A 6,000-nucleotide genomic window follows, 5' to 3' on the forward strand; every position below is an offset into this window, starting at 1 on the left:
TCTGCGAAGAAATTTGTCACCAAAATGGCCTACTTTATCTGTATAGAAACAACAACAAAAAATTAAAGACACCAGAGAGAGCCAGATGCACCCAGATTTAAAAAAAAAGAAGAAGAAGAAGAAAGAAAGAAAGAAAGAAAGAAAGAAACCACGCAGGAACCAATGTACAAGCAGGCAGATCTGAAATGAAGACAAGGTTTTAGAAGAAGGTTTCGGGTGACTGTTTTCCTAAGTCCCCATCTGACTGACCAATGAGTGTTAGAGTTAGAGCCGGCTCCAGACATTAGTGCAGTCTTCAGGGCTCTCTGCACCCTCAGAGCTGCTCCCCCTGGCTAAGGCAGAGCTGGAGATCAATGAAAAAACAGGGAACAAAAGGGAAATACTGATGTCTTCCTCAGCTCGCAAAGCCATTCCCATTTTCCTCAATGAGCCGGTAGCACCCAGCCTACAACAGCGCCACGGGGGAGCTTCCACCAGCCCGGTCCAGTCCCTTCCGAACTGGCAGTTTCGCCTTCACAATCATGTGTCCCAACGCTAGCACAACCTGGTGACGGAAGGCTCCCGGAGTCCAACCAATTGAAACTAATAAATTAAATAAATTAATAACCCCCACGATTAAAAGCTCCCAAGAAAGACCGCGTTCCCCTTTCCCAAATGTCATTCCCAGACTATAAACAAAGCATGAAAAATAGTCTCGCAGGCTAGGAATCTGGGTTTTTCTCCTCAAAGCAACGTTTTTTATTTTTTTGGCTCTCTCTCTCCAAAAACCGAAACACTCATGCTTCCTTGAACGGACACTCCGGGATATGCAGCTCCGGTATTTGAAAAAGAGGTTTAAACTGCCCAGACACTCTGTTTATAATTGACAGAAAACCAGTTACGACAGCGATGCTGTAACTCTGGCCCAGCCAAACTCCACATTTAACACGTTAGTTCCTTGAAAATACAAGTCATGCCCGGGGACCCTGCAAAGCCGCCTCCCTCCGAAGTCATTAACAGAATTACATCAATTATTCGGTAATTTTTATAAATATCCATTGTCTGCGATTTTTTAAAATAAAAATGTAAAACCAGCTATCTACAAATTCCAGGGGGGGAAAACTTTTCTTTCTTTTCTTTCTTTTTCTTTTTTTTTTTTTTTAAATGAACTTACTTTTGAGACAAAAACTAATGAAAATAAGCAACTCGCCATCCCTGGGTCTTTCCCGTTCTGGGCGGCATGCTATAAATCAATCCGAAACTAGGTGCACAGATGGGGGCGGACACCTTAAGATGAAAAGCCAAGGGTGCCCCCCAAAATGGGCAGTCTGGGCAGCGAGGCTCGGGGTGACAATGCTAACCCGGGCAGAGGCTCGCTAGGCAGCCAACGAGCCGCATTTCCCTTACCTTCGATCGCCTGCCCCCCAGCTGCTTGTCGCGGCCGCATTGGGGGGCTGCGGCGGCGCTGGACTCGCGGGGGGCCCCGCCGCCGGCTCGCGCCGTCTCCCAGCCGAGCTGCACGGACCGCGGCCGGAACACCCGGCTCCAGCGCCCGGCGCCTGCCCGGGGTCGGCGGCTCGGCTCCCACCCGGGCCCCGGAGTCCTGCTGGGTCCTAGCGCTCGCCTCCCCGGCCGCGGCCCGCTCTGCAGCCTGCACGTACTGCCGGGCGGCCGGAGAAGGGAGGGTGGGGGGAGCCCCGGGAAAGCACGAGCGGGAAAGCCGTGCCGCCTTGGGTGCGGAGAAAGCGGAGCTCAGTGCCAAAGCCCGGGTGTGCAAAGAAAGGCGCTGGCTCCAGCCGAATTCCCAGAAGGCGGATGCTAGCTCGAGTCTGCAGCCCGGGCGGCAAGCACAAGCGTGGCCGGGAGGTTTGCTCCGTGCACCTGTGGTATAGGGTGCGCTCACAGAAGGTAAGAGACATCGCGGGATCCTCAGAGATTTCAGAATATCAGGGAGGAGAAAAAAAAAAAGTGGACAATTCGTGTGCTTGAAACCAGTCCCCCCCCCCCCCCCCGTCTGCCCCGTTAACATTTCTTTTTCCCATTTTGCTTTCTCTAGCTTCATAATTTGTGTTTTAAATAACAAAGCCCCATATGGCTTACCACGTAGTCATGTGATTTTCAAAAGACCTCCAAAATTACATCAAAACATGCACCCATGTATCTCCTAAGAAATCAACTAGAGAGAATTAATGGTGGCATATGGCGTGCCTCGTAGAGAAAACTTAATTACAAATTAAAACAAATGCGAAAATTCGCAAATCCCATAAACCAAAAGTAAAGTATGATTCTGAATTGATTCACAGATCAGCTCTTTGCCATTAGGAGGACTGTAAAAATTCTACGTTTCTTTCTGAACAAGAGTGTTACTTTGGAGGAGTTCATTAAACCAACTACTCCCAGCCCCACCCCCATCCCACCCCACCCTAACCCCACCTCCACCCCAACTTCCACCCTCCAGGCTCTCCCAACTTTTTGGTTCTGGATTTACTGTGGCCCACCTAGAAGGTCACTTAAATCTCGCAGGTTCTCCTTTAAGAAGACTGTTCCATTAGCCCCTAATTCATAGCAGTGCTTTAGTTGGGGAAACCTGTTTGAAAGGGTTGGCAACAGAAAGTATTCCTTCAAGGATCCTTTCAGATACCACCAAGTTAGAAGGTCTCGATTCAGTCAGACTGCTAATAGCAACAAACGGTCGAGTGCTGTGGTTTACACCAAAAAGAAAACCAAAACCGTGGCTTCTGACTTCTATTTTGAGAGCAGGAGACGTCCCTTTGCAAAGCGTTGCTGCTCTCTCCTTTCCAGTGACTAAATGTAATGGGAGATTTTTAAACCCACTGACACATCACAGGCGTCTCTTTTCACGCCTAGTGTTGTAACGGGGTACAAAGTACTTCTGTGATCTTTACCATGCCTCCAAGAGAAAGCAGGTGAAATTCAGGGCTCTCAGAGGAGACAATGGAGGTTCAGGAAAGGACTGGTCCAAAGCCACGCAGCTGGTGACCAGTGAAGATGGAATCTCTGCCTCAGGTCTCTCCACCCCTGACCTCTTGCAGCAAGCCCTCATCTTCAGAGCATCTGCCCCCTCCTGCCTCTCTGCAAGCACTGTAGGAATGCAGCTGGTTTCCAGCATCCTCTCTCACCTGCAGCAGGGCCCCAGTCCACAGCATGGTCACGTGAGGCTACTTGAGAATGTTTTAATCTCTGCTGAGACATTTTGCTAGAAGGACCTGGACTGTTCAGATTTCTCTCCCTGGGGCTTCCCGCTCCAGACTAAGTAGTGCCTTGTTGTTGTTTGGGTCTTTGATGTTATTTATTTTGTTTTTTCCCCCTGGTGACCGAGACACTCCTGACTCTGCTTTATACACAGGAGGTATGTATCTGCAGTAGAAACTGATCGCTCTCTAGTGTCCCCTCTGAATGGCTCTGTAAGCCCCGAAGTCAAGTATCTTAGATACTAGGTGAGCCATTAGTCCCTGAAAGTCTCAGAATGTCCCTGAGCCGACCCAGCAGCACCAGGCATCTGATAGTCCCTTGGGGGGGGGGGCACTTCTCAGCTCTCCTGCACCCGTGAGAAAGTCAGCAGCCAAATCTGTTTGTGGCCTTCCACTTCCTCCTCCTCTCTGCCAAACCCAAGTGTCTCTTCTCACGATGTGTTCCAACCTGTTGCTAGCCAGGTGAAGGGCTGAATGACGTTGAACCTCACAGACAGAAACTTCAAAGTGAGTACAGCTGCTGAGTAAGAGGCCAGTCAGGGAAGGGGTGTCGTATCGGGAGGTGTATGCTCCTTCCCGGAGAGCCGCTTGGAAGAACTTGTGTAAAATTCACCTGATGGATTTGTGTGAACTCTTTGTGGAAACACGAATGACTTTATGGCCAACGCCATCCGTGTCACCTTAAAATGGTGTGAACCATAGGATCCCGAGTGACCTTAGCACCAGCCAGGAACCGTGAGGTGCCAAAAAGCAGCCCTGTTACTAAGCAGGCTGAAGGTTCATTCATTCATTCATTCATTCATTCATTCATTCTCGGATTCACTCATTCTTCCCATTGTAACTGGAGCAAAGCATTAGGCGAGGTATTACTCTAGGCTGTGGGAATTGAAACGAAGCCATCCGAGTTTGCCTCTCCGTCGCTGTGATCAAACACTGGCCAGATGCAGCCTGGGGAAGAGTTTATTTCATCTTACAATTCCCAGGTCACATAATCCATCACCAAGAGAAGTCAAGTAGGAACCTAGAGTCAGGAACTGAAGCTGAGACCACAGAGGAACACTGTTTATTGGCTTGCTTTTCCTCTGACTTGCTCAGTTACTACACACACACACACACACACACACACACACACATACAGCCAGACCTACCTGCTCAGGGATGACGTTGCCCACACAATGGGTGTTACGGACCCTCCCACATCAATCAGCTAAAAAGAAAAATGCCCCACAGGAATTCTAATAGAGGCAATTCTTCAAGTAAGACCCCCCCATCTTCCCAGGTGACTCCGGTTTGTGTGGAGTTGACAAAAACTACCTGGCACAAATGTCCTTAAAGCAAACAACTGTAGTGGCCACCCTGCTGCCCTAGCCTGAGTGCCAACTGTCCCTGCCTTGGGAACAGTTGTCTTCTGAGCCATTCTTAACCGTGTTCTCCTCGGAGATGCTGAGGCTGCCTTTGCCCACCCATAACTTCACCATGATGCACAGAAGAAAGGACAGAGGGAAATCCACTGGGGGGACCACCTCAAACATGGCCAGACCACAAGGGTCAGAAATAGAAGACTGACTGTCCAAGTGAGACACTGTCACTTGAGGAACTGATGTAAATCTTGAGTCTGGGTGCCTTGATCTTTGAAGGTGATTATGGTCTCCACTTGACCAACCCCTTTATGTCCCATAAGCCCTTGCCTAATGTCCCTTTGACAGTGTCTCCTGCTTCTTCCCTCTCTCTGGGCTCACCACTTTCTAACCCTTTTGATCTATGATCTTTATAATCCACTCTCTTCCTCCACACATAACAGCCGAAGTTCCACAGTGCCAGGGAGCTTTGTTATTTTTTCCCCCACTGAGATTTGTCAAGGACATAAAGTGTCTGAGCCAGCTATCATAGCTGATGTCTTTAATCCCAGCACACGCATGGTCAAGGCTGCAGAACAGCTGAGAGTTTGAGACCAGCCTTGGCTATAGAATGAGAGCCTGTCTTGAAACAAAAGCAAAACAAAACAGTGTCTGATATATAGTACATGCTCATTTAAAAAAAAAATAAGGGACTAGGGATGTAACTTAGTAGGTAGGGTGCTTGCCTAGCAAGCAGGAAACCCCCAGTTAGATTCCCAGCATCACACAAATCCGAGATCCCGGCAGGAGGCAGAGGTCGTAAGATTAGAAATTCAAGGTCATTTTAGGCCAAATAGGCCAGAGACCTGTGTCAAAAAAAAAAAAAAAAAAAAAAAAAAAGTTAGATGGAGGAGTAAAGTGTAGGAAGAGGTGTTTGTGTTAGTTCGGGGTTCTCCAGAGGAAGAGCCTATAGGAGAGGAAGCAGGAAGCTGTCTATGATTTGCCTCGTGCTCTAACAGGGGTGGGATTTTTTTTCCCCAGCTGCAGATGGTTTCTTTGACTGGGTGACGTTTGTAATTCTGGGGGCTTTTCGTGGGGGTTATATAAAGGCTAGGGGCCCTGAGAGGCATGGTGGGTTGTTGGGTTGTTGGCTGTCGGTTATTGTTTGGTCACAATTTGTTAAGTTGTGTGCAAAGAACAAGAAGGAACAAGAAGAAATTAGATATTCTGGTGGCAAAGATCAAGCTTGCCGAATGGAATTCAGTGTCCCTAACCAGCAGAAAGTATTCTAACGATAACATTGCCCCCCTTTCTGGCCCCCGAGTTCAAAGATCTCTTTCCTCCCACCCCTGTATCCTTTTTTCTCTCCTCCCTAGTGTTAAGGGGCTGAAGGGGTGGGAAAAGGGCAGAGAAGGGTAGAAGAAAGAAGAACCCATAAAGTAGCAAAAGACCTGTTCCAGAAAGGTGGGAAG

The 6,000-nt window shown here is 48.6% G+C and overlaps 1 protein-coding gene across 2 annotated transcripts in view; it reads right to left on the reverse strand.

The window, feature by feature from the left end:
• Nucleotides 1-1,516, reverse strand: part of FOXN3 (forkhead box N3) — a 355,335-nt gene extending 353,819 nt beyond the window's left edge. For both annotated transcript variants that reach the window (XM_080917520.1, XM_080917519.1), the window contains exon 1: nucleotides 1,387-1,516. The gene's annotated coding sequence lies outside the window, so the exon portion shown is untranslated. The remainder of the gene's footprint in view (nucleotides 1-1,386) is intronic.
• Between the last annotated feature and the right edge of the window lie 4,484 nt (nucleotides 1,517-6,000).

The sequence above is a fragment of the Micromys minutus genome, assembly GCF_963924665.1.
Source record: "Micromys minutus genome assembly, chromosome: 1".
Taxonomy (NCBI): Eukaryota; Metazoa; Chordata; class Mammalia; order Rodentia; family Muridae; genus Micromys; species Micromys minutus.